The sequence below is a fragment of the Ambystoma mexicanum genome, chromosome 1q (assembly GCF_040938575.1).
Source record: "Ambystoma mexicanum isolate Mex_15411 chromosome 1q, UKY_AmexF1_1, whole genome shotgun sequence".
Lineage (NCBI taxonomy): Eukaryota > Metazoa > Chordata > Amphibia > Caudata > Ambystomatidae > Ambystoma > Ambystoma mexicanum.
Window position 1 is genome coordinate 450,567,533 of NC_090922.1, and position 23,827 is coordinate 450,591,359.

General features: G+C 48.1%; 1 protein-coding gene across 1 annotated transcript in view; it reads right to left on the reverse strand.

The window, feature by feature from the left end:
- The window catches only part of BBS2 (Bardet-Biedl syndrome 2), a 1,290,628-nt gene that overhangs the window by 747,866 nt on the left and 518,935 nt on the right, over nt 1-23,827 (reverse strand). The gene's annotated exons all lie outside the window — the stretch shown is intronic.

A 23,827-nucleotide genomic window follows, 5' to 3' on the forward strand; every position in this document is an offset into this window, starting at 1 on the left:
GACATGCTAAGGTGGTTGTGGCCAGGGCCTACAGTCTTGGAAGTAAGGCCTTCGGCCGACGGCCATGCATCCAAGACACTAGGCCCTGGCCACAACCACTGTAGCATGCGACACCCATGGCGGTGTACGAATGATTAGAATAATAATAGCCATCAGGGAAAAGTAATGCAATCACGGCATGTTGTCAATTTCAATGTTGCCTACCACTACGCGTGTGCTTTTAAAAGTTAGAAGTTTCCTGTCCACTGCATGGACTGAAATACTGCCCTTATTGGACCTCTCATTTTCTGTGCGTACAAGGTGGGCATAGGAAATACATCATGAAGAGATTATAGCTGTGTTATTGGGTGCATGGCCTTTGGCCATGCACCCAAGAGTGCAGGATCTCTCCACAACCACCTCAGTGTTGTGTGGTAGTGAGGGTTTTTCTATAGGTGTGGTATCCTTCAGTGCTTCTGGCCAGAGGCTTCACTCCTAGCTGTATGTCCATAGATCTTACATGGGATGGGTGTGCAGTGGCTTCCACGTCTAGTACTTATAACATTGTATTTCGAAACAAACGCAATACTACAGGTGTATCCATGGGTGTGACATGATGCTGTGGTTGTGGCCAGGGCCTACAGTCTTGCAAGTAAGGCCTTCGGCCGACGGCCATGCATCCAAGACACTAGTCCCTGGCCACAACCACTGTTGCATGCGACACCCATGGCGGCGCACTAATGAATATAATAATAGCCATCAGGGAAAAGTAATGCAATCACGGCATGTTGTCAATTTTAATGTTGGATATCACTACGCGTGTGCTTTCAACAGTTAGAAGTTTCCCGTCCACTGCATGGACTGAAATGCTATCGTTATTACACTCCTCATTTTCTGTGCGTACAAGCTGTCCATGGAAAGAACATCATGAAGACCGACCCCCAGAACAAATGCATTGATCACCCATGTCTTACTGTCTGAACCTTTCCCAACGGTCTGTGACACAGCAAAACAGTTTTATAAATAGAGCATATGTACGCTGGTTCTTGCTCCGCTTTCGGCGGATCCAAGATGTCGGCTGCATCCAAACAATCTGACGCAGAACACGTCTCGCAGCAGCCAATGGGCAGAGACGTTGCGTGTCCGCGGTCATGACGCCAGCCCCTTAGCCAATCGGTATCTTGTCCGTGGACCGAACAGGGAAGTGTGACCGCGAAGTGGCCATAGATATCACTAATTTTTTCAGACCTACTTTTTGATAATTTTTAAGAAAAGTACTGCACGGAAGGTCACCAAAATTACAAAAGCATGCTTTCTGGACCAAGCCCCTGTACCTGCCGCAGATTTGATGAAAATCCGTCCAGCGGTTTGAACTGTAGCCGTGCGCAAAGTTTTTCCCCCATTCAGTCTATGGGAAAACAAGACGTTTTGGGACCCCCCTATAACTTTTGCCCCCCTGGACCAAACATCTCCAAACTTTGCAAATAAATTCAGAGTGGCCCATATACTTCTTTTTTTAAGCCGCCCAAAAAGTGCTCTTCCTATGGAAACAACAACTTAATCATAACTACACGGCCACTACGTGATCAAGCAGCGAGCAGCGAGGAAGCTGTGAAACACGTTGTACCGTGTGGTTTCTACCTTGGCTAATGCCGTAATAAAACTGGATATTTTTTAAGGACAATTTATTGCTTTTTGTCTTCAATAACGGACGAAGCATTTCTCTGGCGGGTATTTCATTGTTTGGAGTGCCATCCCCTCTGGGGAAAAAGAAGAAATAATTTTTCCCTTCTTTTGGAATATATATTTTAGTTAGTTAATGGGCACCCACTATCCTAGGGGGGGGGGCGCTCTCCTCACTGCCCGGCACACAGTAGTCCCACCATTTCGTCCACGCTAATCCGCAGCATGGGGAGTTCTGACGGCTCTGGGCTGGTGACGAGCGGCTGTCGACACATTTACCTGGTGTCGGCAGCCATCTTGGAGTCCGGCTTGGCATTTCTAATGGCAAAGCCAACAGGAATATATTTTTATCTGGGGGTACTGGCATATTCGCATAGCCAGAATGGCCTTTTTTTATAGTATCAATACTGCCATCATGCGCAAATATGAGTATGTTCTTATATGGGAACACTAGCATATATAGGTGCAACTATCATGGAAATGCATGGGCACAGACAGAGTGAAAACATTTTTTGTAATATCATATTCTGTAGGTAAAGGCATTATGCTTTGGGAAATGCTCCTGTGCACTGTTGGTGACTTGCATCTATTGGATTTTTCATGAGATAAAACCGATTGCAAACGATCAGGCGTTTTACCAAATTTTTCTGAGAAAGTGTACTGTACAGCGCAGCAATTTAACCTATTCAAAAATAAAAAAAGTTTCTCGAAGGGAGAATTCCCCAGAATCATTTTGGTTGATTCGGGATCCATGGCTACACTGAGTTGCTCTCGAATATTTGTGGCAAATATGTCCACCAATTATAATATTGACCAACCACGGCTGACCGCAGGGCTTGTGGGAAGAGGGGGGGCCATTTGTCTGGGTCACGGTCAGCGATGCCTTTAGAGGTGAGCAAGGTATGTAGGCCACCAGATAGAAGAGTCCCAAACAAGAAAGAAGGGGTTGGGCTCCGTCACAAAACACAAGGGCCCCGATTCTTAAAATCTGCTGCAGAAAAGGCGCAGAGAAATGATTGCACGGCACTCGTATTAATGGATTTCTAGAGGCATCAGTAGCCGTGGCGCAAGGAACAGCAAGATGCGCCAGTAACGCCCCCACGCGCAGTAAAAAGCAAGTGAAATGCCCAACATGGCGCAAGCCTCTGCGCCATCCCTTGGCCAGCATACAGCCACCCTAGCGAAATTGCGTGAAAACACCCCGAATCCCCACCCGCGCCCCAGCCAAACTGCGCGAAAACACCTCGCAATTCCCCGCCGCACCCCAGTGTAATCTCGCCAAAACACCCTGCGATCCACGGCCACACCCAAGCCAAATCGTGTGAAAACACTGCGTGATCCCCGCCAGCACCCCAGCGAAATCGCATGAAAAAACACCACGTGATCCCCGGCCGCACCCCATCCAAATTCTGCATCTGCACCTCGCAATCCGCAGCAAGCAGCCCCCTCCTCATGGGACACCCACACCCCAGACGCCATCCATCACAACGCCATCCTGCAGGCAGCCCCCCTCCACATGGGACACCCCAGCACCCATCACCGTGACGCCACCCAGCAGGCAGCCCCTTCCACATGGCGCACCCCCAGCCCCCATCACCGTGATGCCACCCTGCAGGCTGCTCCCTCCACATGGGGCACCCCCAGCTCCCATAACCCCCCCCCCTGCAGGCAGCCCCCTCCACATGGGACACCCCGCCCCCATCACCCGTGACGCCACCCTGCAGGCAGCACCTTCCACATGGGACACCCCCTGCCCAGCCCCCATCACCTGTGATGCCACCCTGCAGGCAGCCCTCCCCAGATGGGACACCCCCAGCCCAACCTCCATCACCCGTCACCTTGCAGGCAGCCCCCTCCACATGGGACACCCACAGCCCAGCCCCCATCACCCGTCACCTTGCAGGCAGCCCCCTCCACATGGGACACCCCAGCCCCCATCACCCGTCACCTCACCCTGCAAGCAGACCCATCCACATGGGACACCCCCAGCCCCTATCACCCGTGACACCACCCTGCAGGCTTGTGCGTTACGCACCCCATTTATTTTTTCACCAGGTGTAATATTGAGCCTTGCTGGACCATACTAGTACGTTTTACATCACATACCCTGCCCCCTCACTCCAATTGCCCAGGACAATTGCTTGGTGTGCGGTTAAGATGGATTTCTGAACTCTGTCCTGGAGGGGCAGAGGTTCAGAAGGCCAGCCTAGTTTCTTGGAACAGGGTAACCTCTGGACAAGCCAGACCAATCAGGGTAGCGATGGCGGCGGTCAAGACTAGGTCTCAAGAGGGGTGAGGGTGACTGAAAGCCTGCAATGAGCATACAATGCAAGGACACTTACAAATTACTCCAGACAGGTGTTATATTAAAAATATAGACACATTTATTACAAGGCCTTTGTAACATCGACCATAGTACAGAATCACGGCAAACCTCCAGTAAACCAACACTTCACAACCAATACAATATATATACAAGACCGAGGGGTCTAAAGAGTTAGAAGCACGAAATATGCAGACCACCTAGATGGGGAGGAAAACAGGCAGTGCAAGTAATCGTTAGACCCAGTTCGACATCCGAGGCCACCTAACTAGAAGGAAGTCCGAGCCCTACAAAGAGTGGAGCCTTCTGCTCAAAGGTACCTGCACACGCGGGTGCCAACGGGCAAAGGAGAGTCTCTTCAGGGAAATCAGGCAGTTCAGAAAGGTGGACGAAAAGATGGTGAACAAATCCCTGTGACTCAGGCAAGGCCTCCACTTGGGGGCAGAAGAAGGGCGTGAATGCGGGAAAGGGTTGCTGTTTACAACAGCGATGGAAAGCCACAGGCTCCTGCGGGAGGGCGACCGGTTAGGGTATTGACTACTCACCGGTCCCTGATGAGGCAGACCCAGGCTTCTCCGGTTCAGTTTCGGTACTGGCAGGTTCAGATGCGATCAGAGGGATATCTTGACGCCGTGTAGATTCCGCGACAGCAGGAGTCAGGGTCGAGGGTGTCCCAGATGCAGCAAACACGCACAGGTTTGTTACCACAGCAGGGCAACTCGGCAACCGCGTGTATTCCGGTCCCAAAGCACACGTCTCACTTCAGACCTGAGAACGGCAAGTGTACGAATCGTGTGAGAGTGCTGAGGACTCGGAATTTAGCAGTAAGCCAGATGGCGGTGACAGAGCAAGATTCCTGTGTAGGCTGGTCAGTCCACTGGATGGCCCAGGGACGCTTCCGAAGGCTTACGTACAGGATTTGGTGAAGATGCCGAGAATAGTTGTTCCCACTATTCTAAAGGGTCGAAGCGCCTTTGCAGACCTTCTCGTACGATCAGAGGCCGAGTGCTCTCTCAGAACGACAGCAGTGCAGGGAGCCAAACCTTCAGTGGGTCACTAGCGATTCCTCGACTCAGCTTCTTAGTTGCAGGATACTTGGCTCCTTATCCTTTGTTCGTGAGAACTCAGGAGATCGACCTGGTAGTGGGGTTTTCAGCCTCCTCTTATCCAAAGTTCCCTTCGCGCCAAAACGGAGAGGACCCAATGGGAGATCTGCTCACAAACACTCACACCATACGTGGACCACAGTGGTCCCAGGCATTCAGGACATACTAGGCTCTCTGGCACCCAGGATGTGTATTGGGAACAGACATCCCAGCCCACATCCTGGAGGCACACACAAGGCATGCAGAAGCCCGCGAAAGCGCTGTGTTTTGCGGGAAAGTGCATATCCAAATAAGGACGGCCCCGGGTCGGCTCGACCTGGGGGAAGGTGAAGGGGCAAGACGGTCAGCGGACAGGATAAAGAAACTCGTGGCATGGCCATTTTGGGAGCCAGGCCACCTATTTGGGGCAAACGCGGGAAGCGCGGTTAACATGGCAAAAAGAGGTTCAAAGCACAAAGAAACGATAGCTGCCACCAGTCCTGTCCGTGACACACTTGCACAGTTCGTTATAGATCCATCGAGAGTTTCTAGGGCCTTTGAAATGACTAGAGACCCAAGAGCGCGGTAATGTAAGTTACGGTGCACTCTTGTTTCATGTTGCTCAAAGGCTGCAACATGAGGAAAGGACTAAGGGAAATGAAGTCTCCCAGTACTAACTGTCTTAAGGGCATGTCAGTTTCCCCAGAAGAATTGAACGAAAGCCCCGAGGAGTGCGGTGGAAGGCTGCACTTCTCTGGCAAAGTCTAGATCAGTGTGTGAAACAACAGCAAAAAGTTTGGGGGTTGCCACATGGAGGGAAAATTACATACAATTATGAAATCTTTCCTAACATGTGCCTCCCATTGTATTAATCCATCTGTACCATGAGTGTGAAGGCCACAAGAGGGAAAGGTGGGCGAGGTGGCCAGGGTCGGGGACGTGCAGCAAGAGCTGTGCATCACCCCCCCAATGGGTCAGGGGCTGCAGGTGATGCTGATGGCCCCACCAACCAGGGTCAGGGAGCTACAGCAGTATCTATTATGGTTCCCCCGCAGGGTACACAGAGACGCAGGGGCAGATGTGGTCTCTGCCTCCAAGGTGAAGGAACGTTCAGGCAAAACCCCTGTCCCCAACACCCAGGCTCAGGGACCTTCAGGGTCATCTGCTCTCCCCACCAGCCAGGCTCATGAAGCTGCAGAGGCAGCTGTGGTCCCTAACACCCAGGCTCAGGGATCTGCAGCCATGGCTGTAGTTGCCCCAGCCAGGTAAACGGACATGCAGGGGCAGATGCTGTCCGTGTGTCCAAGGGGAAGGGACGTTCAGTTAAAGAACCTGTCCCCAGCCGCCAAGTACGGGGACCTGCAGGTGCAACTACTGTCCCAGCATCAGTGGGTGATGGCATGGCCCAGGCCACTAGTGGTCCAGCCCCTAATGCCCTGAGTGGTCCCAGACACACAGGGTCTGCACCACCTTCCAAGAGGCAGAAGCGTGCAGAACAGGGAAAGGCTCAATCCCAAAGCACGGCAAAGGAGACCGCAACGTCGAGAAAGAGGTGCTTCAATCATCATGAACTCAAGATCCTCATGGACTACATGCGCGGCCACCACTGTGACATGTGCACGAGTCCAGGGACCACACATTCACCTGCTCAGCGTATGGTCCACTGGCAGCGAGTCACGGATGGCATCAACGCCTTGGGGAATGAGAGGCGCACCGCTCGTGAGGTCATGAAGCGGTGGAATGACCACCACCATCGAACCAAACTAAAGCTGAGTGGCAACCTTGCTTCTGCTATGGTGACTGGAGGTGGGTCACCACAGGAGAGGAGCTCACTCCACATGAAGAGGCCATGAGCGAGTTGATTCATCTGGAGTGTTACCGGTGAATGGTCCCTGCCCATCATGCAACTCGATATGAGGAAAAGGTCGATCCTGGAGAGGCTATCGTGTACCGATGAGTAAAAAGTGTACTCTCTAACCTGTGGGTTGAGAGCTCTCCATGCATCCCTGAGATCTAGTCTGTCAATATGGGCGTGTAACCTAAGGGCTGGGCGTGTAACCTAAGGGCTGCGCGTGATGGGGCTCTGCGGGCCGTCCCGGACCTATCCAGGTCTTTGTCTAGGATCAAATTCATGTCACCAACCCATATGATGGGAATCCCAATATATTTCAGAAGCGTGGTGGTGATGGCATCAAAGAACTCAGGGGCATCAAAGTTAGGGGCATATGTGTTCACTAGGAGGCATTCCATATTAGCGAGTGAGCATTGGAGGATCACGTATCTACCCTCAGGGTCAATATGGCTGGAGCGCAGGGAAAACTGGACTGACTTATGGATTAGAGTTAGGACCCCCCTGGATTGGGTGGAGTACTTCGTATAGAATCTGTTGTTGCCCCACGTGGGGGCGAGACATGCTGCTACGCGCCCGAGAGCATGGGTTTCTTGGAGAAAGAGGATTTTGGCGCCATATCGCTGGGCATAGGCAGTTATCCTGCGGGCCTTAGTGAAATTGCTTAGGCCACGAATATTCCATGTGAGAATGTTCAGAGCCATAGCGACATATTATGGTACATCCCAGTGGTAGTATTCGTTAGGATTTTTCCTTTAGCACTTGCCGTGTGCACAGTAGTGTGGAGTTGAAGTCATGCGTCTCTCAGCCATGTTTTTAACTGTTAACACAACCCCAATTACGCCACCCCCCACCCTCACTGCCCAACCCCAACATGCAGTGCAGACCTCCCACCCCAGAACACACCCGAAGCCCCTTGGGCCTGCTCCGACCGGAAACCAAAGGTCAGAGGACCAGATCCAACGTGGATAGGGCCACATCCTAGCCCAACAGGGGCCAGTCAATAAAAAGAACAAAATAAAAGCGAAAGCAAACATTGCAACGGGGGGCGCTGGTGCCGTGCGGCCGGCATTTGTGGCTTGATGTGGGGCAGCAGATGCTGTCCCGAATGTGTTGCTGTGGTAAAACAGGTATCACAGACAGCCCCTGAGACCAGAGAGTACCCTCTGGCAAGTTGACATCGCGAGAGAGAGCAGGGCACAGGGATAGCTCCCGGAGCCAAATGGGGGAGAAGACAAAGAAGCAGTTTACGAGCTAGCCTGTGGCCCGCATACACATGGCAAGAGGCCGCAGTTACTGAGTGGACACGGTGGGGTTGCTATCAACACATCAAAAGTCATGGATCCGTGGACATTTTTATAACATCGTGGGCTGTCTAGTCTATGGCGTGTGGTCGCCTCGCGGCTCGGGAAGAGGTATATGTAATTCAATGAACTTCACCGCTTCGTCAGGGACAGTGAAGAAGAAGATCTTGCCATCATGGGTAATCTTTAGTCGTGCCGGGAACAGGATGGCGTAGGGGACGTTGCGCTCCCTGAGCAGCTTTTTGACGCCTAAGAACTGGCGCCTTTCCTGCTGCACCGCCAGCAAGAAGTCCGGGAAGATTCTAACAGTATGGGCTTCAAATCGCAGGTCTCCCTTTTCCCGCGACAGGCGGAGGATGAGATCTCTGTCGCGGTAGTTGAGAATCTTGGCGATAACAGGTCTGGGGATGTCGCCGGGTCTGGGGCGTGGAGACAGGGCCCGATGAGCCCGCTCGACCGTGAAATACAGAAAGAGGGCAGGGTCGTCCAGTAGGTCCTTGAGGAGTTTCTCCACTGCGTCCTCCATCCGCCCCTTAAGGGCATTCTCAGGGACCCCGATGATGTGCAAGTTGTTCCTACGGGAGTGCGACTCCAGATCATCACACTTCGCCTTGACACCTTTCATGTCGCGCGTTAGGGAGGCCACAGTGTCTTGGAGTGCGGTGATGCCATCTTCGTTCACCGAGATCCTATTTTCAGCTTCGGTGATCCTCGATCCCGCATGGTCCACTCGAGCCTTAAGCGAGGCGACATTAGCATTGATGTCGTCTAATTTTTCATGGAAGGAGGCAAAGTTTTTAGCCATAGATTCCATTAGTAGGGTGAGGTCAGGGGCTCCGACCGCTCGGTGCAGGGTCAAGTCTGGCTCGTCCTGGGGCGATGATGTGCTGGCTGGGTCATCTCGAGGGACCGCTTTAGCGTACTTGTCCATTGAACCTCCTTGGGCCCCCGCCTTATTTCTGCTAGGCATTGTCGTTGTGGTGGGCCCGGTTGCAGTGAGGGCCCACTTATTGGTAGGATGGAGAGCTGAGAAGGGCCGGCAGGCTCAAACGCAGTGTCCTTCGGTGGCGGTAGGCGGTTGAGGGCAGGTAGGGGGCCACCGTAGATAGCAGAGAGTCAGCGGTGGAGCGTCAAGGCTGTGATGGTAAGCGATCGCGGCCTCCTTATGTGTACAGGTTGCGTGGGGTGCCAGCGGGATCTTTCTTAGGAGAGCGCGGGCAGAGGCGGCGACACTGTCAGTGGGAAAGTGGGCATACAGTATGGTGGGGGCCGCTTCCTTATGACAGTACTGGCCCGTAATGTCGCACACAGCGGGCAGAGGTCTCGACGCCCACTGCTCCAGCCCCCGCTCACCTGGTCCGTCGCGGCAGCGGGGCGATAAGATCCTCCGTGTTGTCGGCACCGGGGAGGTTGCGATGATCACTGACGCAGCAGGTGGCCTCCACGGTGTGGCGGCGTCCGCAGCAGGACCCCCAGGCACCCGCCGCGATTACACAGAGCCGCGGGGAGGGGACCCAGAAGTCAGGCAGGCCAGGCGAGAGGGCCGGATGTTAGGCAACCGCCGGGGCCAGGTGGAATACTAGGCCCAAATCCGACAGGGCCGTCAGCCAGGTCCCAGGTGGGCCGATCGAGACCAAAATCGCACAAAATGTCCAGTGCAGTGGCAGAAACAGCTCGTCCAGCCGATAGTCCTTCACAATTTCGGGAACCGCAGATGGGAGCAGATGAACGACAAGGCCGCACAGAGCTGAAAGGCTAGGCAGCCATCTTGGGCTGCTCCACAGCGCCACCCCCCGAGCGAGTTGATTCATGTGGATCAGCTGCAAGGCGTGGGAAGCCTGCCACATTACGATGAAACATGTGTATCCTGAATATGTGTATATAGATTGAATGAATTGGTATGATTGTGTGGCACTTCTGCCTGCATTTGTATGACTGCCATGGGTGAACCATGTCATGGTCTACTGACTCGTGCTTAGTGTACTGCAGAGTGCATACAACACATGTGCTGCACATCGGTTGAACATGGCTTTGGGACAGTAGTCCTCTACAACTGTCAGATACTAATACACATTTCCAGCATGTCAACACAAAGTGGCATGTGGCTATGTACATCAGTGATGTTAGTGACTCCGCTATGCCAGTCAAGTGCTTGTGTCTGAAGCACTTGATATTCATCATGCATTGCATGTAGAAGTTCCATCCACACATGTCCATAGGTGGCTTCATGCTACACATACCTTCCATGAACACTGTCAGCGGGTGGGACATTGTGCTATGGCACTGAGCCCCTTGTAAGAGATTTGCCTGGAGTCATCCATGTTGACCTGCCACACTGAACACCCTCCTCCATGGGTGCATGGCCCTGTCTCTCTTGTGTGTCACTGTACCCTCTCCCTATCTCCCAGCACATGTCCTCACTCTCCTCACATCACACACCTGGGACACCACACATGTCTGTTGCCAATGTCGGCAGTGCTTACATGGTCAGGGACATGGGATGTGGTGTCAAGTCTGCATACGCCATGATTTCTAGGATTTTTGTACATAGTGTGTTAATGCAATGTTAGCTAGAGTTTTGGCAATTCCAGGATGACCTTCAATCAGGGAGTCGTGATAACCCGAAATAACCTGCTCCTGTAAATGTTTACTTGGCAAGTATAGACGGTTCCTAAAATATGGTAACTGGTCTTTAATGGTGTAATGTTCTCCTTGAGTACACCACTCTTGTGAGAAAGTGGGATATATTAAGAGTTGGATCTTGTTTTGGAGTTCACCCTGTGTCAACGTTGTCGTAAGACCCAGGAGTTTGTCTTCTGGAATGATGGCTACTGGATCTGGAGTTATGTATACCTTTTCATCAACACCCATGCGGGACAAGGCATCAGCCTTTCCGTTTCGGACTCCGAAGAAAAGATCCCACCGCAGTTGAAGGGAGGATTGAGCCTTTGCTGTTTTTAGGTGTTAGGGAGAATTCTCTGTTTAGGCTGAATTTCCTAACCTAGTGAGTCCCCCAGCAGCTCTGCTGGATTTCTGGAGTTTGTTTTTTTCTCCTGCCAAGAGTGAGACTCTTTTCCTCACACTCTTGGACATGATTTGAGGGGTACCTTTGACTGTTAATGTGTTTTATGGGCTATGGGGTCTTTTACTCCATTGGGTCTCATGTGTTTTTACTATGTGTGTTACACAGCACCCTCAGTGCAGTGACACACAGGTGTCATAGTGACACCCCACCAAAGACTCCATACCCTGGGACTGACTACTGTCTCCCAGGGCATGTAAAGTCACCATTGGCTTTACTAGTCCCAAATTATGAACAGAAACCAGTACAAACCATCATATTGTGGACGTACTGGTCGGGGCAATTCGATTGCCCCAGGGTTTGTTATTCGAGGGGGCACGTCTCCGTCCCCCCTGATCGAGTTTTGGCTTGTGGCAGTGGATATTACTTTTTATATCCGACCGCGAATATATCTCTATGGGATTTTCCCCATTGTTCGAGGCTACCAACTTTAATTATTTCATTCCTATAGCCTCGAACATACCGCCGGGTTATTTATTTAATATTAATTCACCGGTTGGTATTTTTTGCCAGAACTCGATTCTAAAATGGCGTTTGTGTTCTCTTCTGCGACTCCAACCCAAGTCGAGCCCTTTGTTCCACTTTTTGGTGGGCTTCTCCACAGAAGCCTCCAAAAGTGGTGCCACTCTGTCTGGGTACCACAGGGGGGGTGGGAGGGGGTTTAGGCACCCTGGACTGGGTTGCTGTGGCAACTCAAGTCGCACTCTTGTGTGATTGGCCCAAGTGGTGAGCCGGCCGGCTCACCACTTAGCATGTTTGATTGACAGCTAGGCTGAATGAATGGGGGTTTCTTGCATAAAAGCAGGGCTTTTGGGACTGTAACTTCAGAAGTCGCCACAGGACCTGAGAATCGGAAGAGGGAGAAGCTGAGCCGACCTGCAACGACGACACCACCGGTGGAGCCCTGCTGAACCGTCTCACCACTTCCCGAAGACAGAGGAGATCTTCTTGCCGGAGAGTCTCTTCCCCTTGAGCTGGTGGGGACAACCAGTTCGCTTTCCTTTTCGCCTACCAGGACGTCTAGTGGTCGAATTGCCCGTGCCAAGCACCCCGGCAACCAGATAGCCACTTACCACTGAACCGTGAAAGATAGGACCGCTCCTTTGAATCGAGAAACTCTGCGGCTGGTTTCTTCCCTGGCAGCACAATGACCTCCTGCTTTCCTCCCCGACGAGACCTTCTCTTCTGCCGGACGAAGAACCAACTCGCAACTGCTGCCAGGAACAACTGCCCCCGCTGGAGTGTTCTCACCATTTCAAGGTACTGTGTCCGCCTGGCCTCCCTTTCTATAGATTGCTACAAGGTAACAGTAAATCCTTAACCTTCTGGACTGGGCTGGCCTCTTGACCATCTAACTGGTCCCTTTCTTTTGGTCCAACTTCTTTCTGAACCTTTTCGAGACTTTTGTGCACTTTTCAACCGTGTGACCTTGGACACATTTCGTTCTGATCCTCTTAAAGTGGATCCGGCTTTCTGAACTCTAACTTCACGGTTTGATTCTGCCTTCCTCTCTTGTTGTGTTCTTTTGAAAGTGTTGGGATCTGTTTCAATTTATGCTCTGCCTTTCTCTCCCTTTGAAACCGAATTATTAGAGTGCCATCTGCGTTAAGCGCTCACAGCTGTCTGAAAATAAGTGGTGCTTTACTTAAGACTTGTCTAATATTCTTTTAAGGGAGTGTATATACTTTAGTGACTGTGTTTTTGAACTTGCATGATATTAGTGCCAGTGGGTTTTCTTAGATGTGTTTTTAAATAAATAATTATATATCTTTTACACCAAAGCTCTGGTCAGTGTTTGCTTGTTCTACTGTGTTTACCTGCCCTATTGTGTATGCTCTGTATACTGCCTAACTCTTCTTGAGAGAGGTCTGACTGCTCAGCCACAGCTACCAGGTAAATCTGGGTGTGCAGACTGCTACCAATTGGGTTTACTGCTAACTCCTGTAGTCCTAAACTTTTTGCAGTGGTCCCTAAGTGAACTGCACAGGTTTCTGCCTAACACTAGGTATTGCAGGTTTCGATGATCAGTTATGACCGTGACAGTATGTCTAGCACCAAGGAGATAGTGTTGCCACGCCTTGAAAGCTGATTTTATAGCGAAGAGTTCTTTGTCTGAGATAGCATAGTTGAGTTCGGGAGGTGAGAATTTTCGTGACCATAAGGCCACAGGGTGTAACTAGCCAGTTCCTGGGGCCCTTTGTGAGAGAACACCTCCCATAGCCATGCTAGAGCCATCTGTTTCAATTATATAAGGGAGGTCTGGGCGAGGATGCCGTAGAACTGGAGCAGAAGTGAATTTTTTCTTAAGTTCTTGAAAGGCCTTCTCTGCTTCTTCGGTCCAATGGAACTTTTTATTGTCTTTTCTCAATAGGGATGTAATTGGATGCACTATTTGGGAAAAATCTGGGATGAATCGGCGGTAAAAGTTTGCAAAGCCCAACATCCTCTGGATTCCTTTAAATGAAGTTGGTGACGGCCAGTTAAGAATGGCATCTACCTTGTGCCTATCCATTCTGATACCTTTTGGTGTGAGGATAAAACCGAGGAACTCCACTTCGGTGACATGAAAAGAGCATTTTTCGAGTTTAGCATACAGTTTATGTTGGCGGAGTTTAGTATGGACGAAGCGGACATGCCTGACATGGTCTTCTTTTGTAGCAGAATACACTAAGATGTCCTCAATGTAAACCAGGGCGCAAACGTCGATTAACTCCCGCAAAACATCATTCATAAAGTACTGGAACGCAGCAGGAGCGTTGCAAAGTCCAAAAGGCATTACCTGGTATTCATACAAGCCATATTTGGTACGAAAGGCGATTTTCCATTTGTCTCCTTTCTTCACTCGAACAAGATGGTACGCCCCCCCCTAAGGTCCAGTTTAGTATAGATTTAGGCGTCTTTGACTTGATCCAATAATTCGGGAATAAGGGGCAGTGGATAACGGTTTTTTAATGTGATCTGGTTTAATGCGCGATAGTCGATGCAAGTCCTCAAATCTCCTTCCTTCTTTGGTATGAAGAATAAGGGACTGTCTGCCAGTGATTTAGATGGGCGGATAAATCCATTTGCCAGGTACTGCTGAAGATAAGATTTCAAATGGAGGTTTTCTGGTTCGGTAAGTGCATAGATTTGACCACAAGGAATTTGCGCACCAGGTATGAGGTCGATCTGATAATCGTAGGGCCTGTGCTGTGGTAGAGTATTGGCTTGTTCTTTTTGGAACACGTCTTGAAAATCTTGGTATTAATTTGGTAGAGTTCTAGTCACACCTAGTACAATCGCCGCCGTACTGGGAGTAGCAGATGTACATAAGTCTATTTTCCACTTTTCTTGGTAATAACAGGTGCAAGCACAATCATCGGAAAAGGCCAACTTCTTGGCACGCCAATTTATTAGAGGGCTGTGAGCTACCAACCATGGCTTCAACGACTAGTCTGTTAAATGTTGCTATATATGTAAGCAAGTCTTGACTTCCTTGACAGAGTGACAAAAGTTTGTTGTCTAATGCTTGGCCTTGGGTATGACGAGCAAAGAGTTTTTCCATTTCCATCTGGAAACCCCCAAAGTCATGTAACAACGGGTTATCCTGACTTACCAATGGTAATGACCAATCCGCAGCACTGCCACTCAGATATGACAAGACAAAAGAAACCCGCGCTTGGTCGTTAGGAAAAGCCCCAGGTCTGCAAAGGAAATGAAGACGACACTGGTACATGAACGCAGCGTACTTCTTGGGGTCCCCTGTAAATCGTTCAGGTGGGGCTAAAGTAACCCCCCCCCAGGAAGGGTTACTTGTACTGGATTGGTGGAAGAAGTTGGTACAGGTGCTGGCGGAATGTTACCAGGCAATGGGGTCTGTCCTGCCTGTGATTGGAGCAATTGTCTACTTATTTCGTCGGTACGATCCTTAGTAACAATCAAATCCCTCCTAAGAGCGTTGGTTTCTTGCCTGGCTGAATGTACTTCAGTGCGTAATTGTCTCAACAACTGAACTAACTGATCAGTCTCTGAAGTCTCCATGACGCCCAGGTGGATAATATTATTGAGGCTTTGCGTTCTGTTACGGTCACCTAGTATCCACGGGGACGCCACCCAGCCCTGGTTGGATGATTTGCACTCTCGAACCCTCTCCCGGTCCCTTGGTAATGCCTCTGGTTAAAGATGGGTCTGCAATATAGGAGAGCTGGATTCAATACCAGATTGTCTTTATGTTTTCCCACCTCCCTTGGCCTCAACTCCTTCCTTCCCCTTGGGCCTTCTCCTCACCTTAATATTTTAAAAGGTGGATTATCCGTCCTGCTCCTCGTGGCAGGGGCACGTAGATGTGGGGGCGAGCAGCGACTTCACTGGTGCATGCCCCCCTGTGGGAATCCACGCCTCCTTCGACTCCGTAGGTTTGCTGCTTTACAGTCTTTATATGCAGTTCTTATGTTCCGTTTAGTTCGAATAATAATGTCTTGCTTCTTTCCTTTTAGGTATGGAAAGGTATTTTGGTGTTGTCATGCAGTTTGACGATGAGCATAGGCCGGTAGGCGAAAGCGCGGTGTGCGCGATGCTGTCCAGTGAGTAATGCGCGATGCGCTGCGCTGTTTCGCCTTTTATATTGCTACCTGTATCTTTCTCTCCTTGTAGGTTGCGATGTTCCTCGCTGAGTGCCGTAATGTTCCAGCAACGATAATGACCAGGAGATGACTACCCAGGTAAGAATTTTGTGGCTTTCTTCATTCGGGAGGAAACGTGAGTAAACGCTTACTAATGCTGTCTTTCTTTCTACTCTTTCCAGGTTATGGTATTCCAGGATGCTTGCGGTGCCGGATGATGGAGTTCGGGAGTTCGTACCTTCAGGTGAGTGGAACTGAAGTCAGCGATGGATTGAAGACAGGATACTGGTCCAGGTAGGTTTCGTAGTGTTCTTTCTCTCTCTGCAGGTTCTTGGTTTCAGGTAAGCTGGCATCAAAGAACTGGACACCGTGAGCGTTACGCTGCCCACAGCAGAATAACGCAAAGCATGTTCTGCTCTTTGGGTGTGGTTTAAATAGTCTCAGGTAAAGTAGTCCAGGTAAAATAGTCCCAGGCCTGCCACACCCAAAGTAGTCCAGGTAAAGTAGTCCCAGGCCTGCCACACCCAAAGGACTAGACCGCATAGCTCAGTTCCTTGTAACTGAGCTATGTGTGTGCCTCCATGTTGGCTGGACCCCCCACACCCCCAAGTTAAATAGTCCCAAGTAAATAGTCCCATTCTAATGTTGGACTTCATGATGGTTATGAGCCTGGCCAGGACTGACTCCAAGAGAGTCTTGGATGAGGTTTTAAGGCCTTTGACCTGGCCCTAACTGGAAGGCTGACTTGCCAGTGAGGGCCAGGGCCAAGGGTCATGACAATCTGGGAACTTTTAAAAAAGTGGTTAGCAAAGTTTATGGATTCTCTTCCACCATATCTTGAAAAGGTCATCTGGCAGTTACATGAAACCACCTTAGAGGAAGCCATTCAAACTATGAAGCTCATCAGAGGGCTGTCTCTGCTAGAGAATCTGGTACAACTCTTCAGAAGCCCAGCAAAGTCCATCAATTAGAAGTCAATCTGCTAGTGTCCCAATCCCAGGAGGATGCCGACACATACCAGTGATGCAAAAGGAGCCATGCCAGGTCCGACCTCCACCATGCCCAGAACCCATTAGATGTTATGCATGTGGCAACCCAGGACACCTGGTGAAATCGGGTGTCCGAGAAACCCAAAGAAGAACCGATGGAAATTGGTCTTCAGACCGGCCACTTGACCTCATCAGATTCAATGGAAACCGAAAGACAACTTGAAGAGGGATGTGACCCCAAATACGTGGCTGACTTGTTTCTGGCTGAATAACCAGAACCTGAGGAGGCTCGCTTAGCTGTCTATACCACAGGAGAAACAGATTCCCAATTCTACATCCCCATAAGGGTCCAAGGACTACAAGCAACTTCTCTTCTAGGCTCAGGAATTAAAAAGACAGCAATCCAGAGTCGACTTTGCATCTGCAAATGTACCCTGACCTGATTGTATAACCTGGATAATCTGGTTGACATCACCATTCTAGAGCGACAACTAACATGATAGTCAACCCAAGATTTGCAGAACAGGTTTTGAATGGAACAGATACTCCCGTTCCATCACTGTCTCAGGTTGCAAGACACCAGAAGGAAGAGTCACAAAGAAGGAGGCAGGGTTTGGCGCCCTGTCACAACACAGGATACACATACACTTCCCAGAGCTGGGAGCATAGCTTAGATTGGATGGGGGACAGCAGCCAATCCACAAGAGGGAAGGAGTATTTAGGAAGGGTTGGAAAAGGCAAGGTTGGGGTCATTCAGGTGAGGATGGTGACAGAGGTGGACCAGGAGACCCACGTGGAGAAGCAGTGTGTTGAACAGACTCATACAACAAAAGTGGCGTTGGAGTTCATCAGGGTCGGTCAGGCATTGAGTGGGCGGTCAGGCATTGAGTGGGCGTATATGTGAAAGGAGCGTGTTAGCTAAGAGAGTAGTACTAATGGGAGGAGGAAAGACAGTAGTGGAAGGAGGAGCAGTAGAAGTAGTAGAATAGCCCATAAGATAGCTCAGTGGGTTGAGTGCTCGCTGCTGTGATCAGAGTATGATCTGCAGGCCACAGGTTCGAATCCAACAAGGCCAACTCAGCCTTTCGAGACTGATAAATTAGTACCAACTTCGGATGGGTGATATTGTATGTAGAAAATGTCTATGTAAAGTGATTTGGTGAAAGCGATATATAAATAACACATCATCATTAGCATGGAAATGCTTTGGGAAAATGTAAGTTCTGTAAAACTTTGGAGGAAAAAGTTACGCACTTTCTATGTATTTGCCCACTGCACAATGGACAGTATTTGCGACCACTGTTCAACAAGTATAGTATAAGGACAATGGAGAATGGTGTATGATATGATATGATATTTTATTTGTATCGCGCTCGTACACAAGTGTTTCAGAGCGCGAGAATCAAAATGAATGGCTAATCAAAATGAATTTGGAGGAATCTCATGTAATTGTTATACTCAATTATCTTGAAAAACCTTGGAAAATACATATGAAATGTTTCAATGAGAAACGATTCGTAGACACTTAATACTGTTCAGGCGAAAGCGAGTGACAAGGAGTGCAATCGTCAGTGGAGGGAGCAAGGAGAAAAGCTCTGTCAAGATTCAACACCAATTGTTTGCTATAGCAGCCTAATTATCTGTGCCTAGATTTCAGAAACCTAATAAGGCTGCACGCAAAGCGCATTAATGAGAGCGAATGCGAAGGAGTGCAGTCATCAGTCAAAAGGTCCAGGGCGAAGACTGCAAGTCGACGGCTAGAACGTTAAGATACTCCTGTGCTACCCATTGTTAGCTCCACTACAAGGCACGGGTGGTGAGATTGATACAATTACAAGGGAGCCGGGGCGAATGGCTACCAGTCCTCCGTAGATGAGACCATTATGCAGGGCTAGTCTGAAAGATGTACACAAAGTAAAGAGCTGCGGGAAGTGACAATGTCTGTCCAAAATCAAACAGGAAAAATCACTTTCTTCCTGCCATGCTCAGGGAGTCTAGGCAGGGGAAGGAGGTGGTTCAGAGAAATCAAGAGGAGCAACACAAATCCCCCTCCACCCCCCCGCCGATAAAAACTTGCTCCTTAACCTGTGTTACAGTCTGCAGAGGGAAGCAGGAGATATCTCTGGAAATGTGATGAAGTCTGGCACGCAATTATTACACCCGAAAGGTATTGGTTTCAATCTTTTAGCGTCTCCCAAATTACTCAAGGCCAGTGAGAGGAATATTTTGACAAGTAGAAGGTATTGCAGCCTAGTAGTTTTGCAGCCAAAGACTTGTGTACATTACTAATGGATATACTGGCACTTTGGACAGCAATTTACCAAGCCCAAAAACAATGTATTGTAAGGTTAAATGTGAACTGCTGTGGGGTCCCCAGTGATGCACTCTTCTACTGTTATGGGAAATGATAGGGAATCATTGGTCGCTGAAGTAGAGCAACCCCTACAGTTGGATGGGGCTGAGGAATTATCGGTTATAAAAGTAGTAGCTGATCATTGCATGAGGAGAGAGGGAGGGGGATATCAAGTATGGAGGGACTGACTAAACCAGCTATGGTGAAGATTAGTCTGAGAAGAAATGTGGACATAGTAGCTGGGAATCAAGGCGAAAGAGAGGGCCAACTGTCTGAAGCAGAACAATCAAAGTTAATTACGGAAATGTTTGCCTCCCTGGGAACTCTATACTAGGCAAGTATTGAAATTGTTGCAAATTTTTCCCCAATTAAGGGTGCCAACTTCTAAATACCTTTCACCAGTGGAAGTACCTGAATTTGGTTGCAAAGCAAACTGGGCTAAAGGGTATAAAGGGTAGGGCCAGTGAGGGATTGACAATAGCAATTTAGAAATTTGATGCATGTGCAACAGATCAAGATTGGGCAGATGATGGAAAACATTTGAGCTATTCATGTTCAGGACAGTGGTATTAGTAGAGGGAATAGCCTCATCTTGGTGACTATATATGACTCCCCGGGGGGAATGAAAATGAAGGCCACTTACTGAGAGCCTTACAGAGTGGAGCTGCAGTCACCCGCTCAGAGAAATTATAATGGGCAGGGATTTCAATGCTCCCTGCAATGTTGTAGAACAAATTCCAGAGGAAGATTTGGTAGATTTTGAGTGGATTATATGCAGGCCCATGGTCTACATTATCTAAATCCAACAGGTCCAATGAATTTGCACCGTTAATACACCTGGACAAATGGCAGAGTGTCTAGTCGCATAGACAATAGGCCTCATCACAAGTTTGCCGGTATCCTGTTGGTAAATCCACCAGAATACCAGAAAACTGTATTACCGTTACCAGCACTCAGTCTGGCAGAATAACCGCTGGATTAGGAGTGCCGGTAAGGGCAGTAAATCCCCATTCGATGGAGTCCCATTACCAGCAGTGGTAATACCGGCTATTTCTTGCCGGTAGGGTGTCGGAGGCAGTTCCTCCACCCCACTGGCAAACCTGCAGCTGACCAGTGCAGTAACGTGCCAGTATGCATTATTACCAGCATGTTATTACTGCACCAACTTATAATGAGGCCTAATGTGTTTATGGGGTGCTGCTAGAGGACTGATGTAAGGAACGTTGGTATTATTGATACATTATTAAGTGATCATAAGATTTTAAGGCTAGAAATGGACAGACCCAATAGGGAAGTTACTCATAGGTTGGTAGGGGACATTGAAGTGAAGTAACATGATACTATGGAGAGAAGACAATGTGGCTGACTTGAATAATAGAATAACAACAGAGTAGTCCTGGAAATCCCCCTCTTAAAAGAGGTGGATGTGATTGTAAAATATCTTTCGGAATACACCTATAGTTATGACTTAGTCCCTTCCAGAGGTAGTCATAAAAAGGAAATCGTAAGGGGGACATGTGATGCAGCTATCACTAATAAAAAAAGGAGCACAAATCTGAATATTAGAATATTGAAGGCATTGGTTAAGACAGAGTGTCTATCTGAACAAGACTAATGTATTGACCAGGAGTATACAAACCGGATTCAGAAACTGGCTGAGAGACCACAGAAACTCCGAAACAAGCTAAGTGGCAGTTAATATACAACCTCCTTATGAAGAATGATAGCAGGAGTTTCTGGCAGGTAATAAAAGCCAATACGATCCATCTAAAAGTGAAGTGATCCATCCTATTGAGAAGGTAACCCGGGAGAATATGTGCAAGAGCTATATGGTGCACAAACCGTTCTCTGTTGCCTTAGTCAAACATACACCTCTCTATGGGGATAGAATGGTGTTCACAGAAGAAGAGATCTGAGAGTTCATTAAGAAGCTGAAAGACTTGAGAGCATATGGCCCAGATGGCTTTCCAATATGGTGATAGAAAACGAGCCAGGGCGATGGACACAGATACTTGATCTTTTCAACAAGATAGGGAGAGAATGCTCCACCCCCATTTCATGGAAAAAGTCTCTCCTTGAGACCCGGAGGATCGAGCCAAGTATAGGCTACTAGCCATACTGGATGGCCCAGCAAATTGTATTTTAATCTGTTATTAGATTGACATAGGCGATGGGAAGAGCAAAGGCAATTGTTATCGCTCCAGCAAACAGGCTTCAGAAAGAAAATGGGGACGTAGCATAATATATGGGCACTACAATTTCTGATGCGTATTACATTGCAGCAACTAAATCGGAATCTGTATATCGCATTCATTGACTTCTCCAAAGCATTTGACTGTGTGGACAGCAACAGGTTTTGGGGTAAGTTGACAAAATGGGATATAGATTCTGAGCTACCACATCTGATTAGACAATTCTATAAAAACACCTCATTGGCAGTTCGCATGAATATGGAAGGGCACATGACTGACTACATTAACACCAGCAGTGGGTTAATGCAAGGCTGAGTTCTCGAACCTATGTTGTTTAAACTCTATTTTGCCGATCTAAACCACAGCTTGGATGACTGCAATTCCTATCCACCGAATATAGGTACGAAGACCATTGTTTGGCTTATGTATGCAGGCGATACGGTGCTCTTTGACAGAAGACCAATTGGACTGTAAAGATCTTTGACAGCCCTGTATAGATATTCGAAGAGAATGGGCATGAAATTAACTGAGAAAAAACAAAAATGATGTTGATTGGGAATAAGCGACTCTCCAAAAATGTCATAAGGAAAATAAAGGGGGCTCCTTTAGAGAAGGTAAACATCTATGTCTTTCTAGGTGCATTAATAAGTGCCAACGGCTCTGTCGCTTGCCTGAAAGATCATATTTCATCGAAAGCAACGTGGAAATTCAGGGCTATTAAAAACCTTGCTAGATCCACTGGGGGGTGCTCAATAGAAGGAATGGTTCTGGTATATCAAACACGTTTCCTTCAAGGAATATTTTATGGTTTGGTGATGCATTTGGATATTGAATTCAAGTGGTTAAAAGTTCGACAGGAGAAGTTATGGATAGCGCCTTGGGAATGCTGCAGGTGCTGGCAGTCGAAGCAATTCGCCTAGAGTTGGGTCTGATTTCACTTACTAAGGAGACACTCAAAATAGATGGTATCAGAATAAATGGCAAAGGGTACTCTGGGATTCCCCACAAATGAATGATTGGGTATATAACGCATATAACAATTTCCATGCCGAGATAGGTTGGAATATGCACTTAGGAGAGAATGTTACACTAGTAAAAAAAAAGCCTTGGTCAGGAAGGCTTCAGAGTGGGATTGTATCTCCAATACGGAATATAGAAAACTCTGAAGTTCTATGCAGGAGAATGCTTTCCTTACTTTCTCCCTTTTCCTTACCTAATTTCTTTTAATGATCCTAATCTGAGTTATTTCGGAATGAAATTGCGTTGTAATCTTCTTCCCTCCCAGATAGTTTTAGGGGCAAGGATAAAGATCCTGCAAGTTGAACAGAACTCATGGCTTTGTAAATTAGAAATGGAAACGGCAAAGCACCTACTTAACCACTGTGGCAAATTGTGTGAATCATAAAAAGTGAATCATACGGAAACCTGTATTGAGTAATTATGCAATAGGGGCAGAATGATGCAAGGAATTCTTTATGAAAGTCTATTTTCAACCTTACATCTAGGGCACTCGACAAAGCTGCATATAAGGTGTGGTGCTATGCTATAAACAAGGGGGTTCTTGTTAGGCACTTATTTGTCTGGGAGATCTTATCGAAGATGAATTAATATGATTGATGAATTTAAGTATCAGTAATGATATTTATGATGATGGCTATTTTAGTAACTTTGTATTTCAAGAGAATATTGTATTTGTTTGACTTAAGGTTACTCCTATAGAGGAGTAAGGAATCCAAGCGATTGTGTGAAGAATGATATTATATTAATGATGTTCTTATAAAATATAGAATGAAATATTTATGTAGCAAAAACGTTTATTTTAACCATAACAATTTAATAAAAAGAAAAACAATCGAAAATACTATCTCTCACGTCAAATATGCTTCTATCTTTTAATCTATGTTATTTTACATATTTATTAGTGGTTTTTATTTTGTAATGATCTATGTAACGTTATGATGTTATGTAAAATTGTATGTGAATAACTTTGATGGCTAAGCCAAAATAAAGTATACATAATGATGATGATGATGATTATCATTAGTAGGAGGGCAACAGGAGTAGTAGTTGGAGGGGAGTAAGAGAAGATTAGCTAAGATCACAGCATGGAGGTCAAGAGTAGGAAGAGAGTGTGCCATAGGTGGGCGAAAAAGAGGGGTGGGGAATAGACAAGTAGGGGGAATTAGTAAGAGAGATGCATGTAGATGTGAAAAAAAACAACCTGCTGGCCACTGAGAAAGTGCAAGCCACTATCCCAGCTCACTATAGAAAACTAACAACTGACTATAGTAGGGATAGGCACAAAGTCCCATAGGGAGGTCAAAGTAGTGATCCTCTTAGGGAAAACACCATCAAATTAAGAACCAGCCAGTAGGGGTTACCGATCA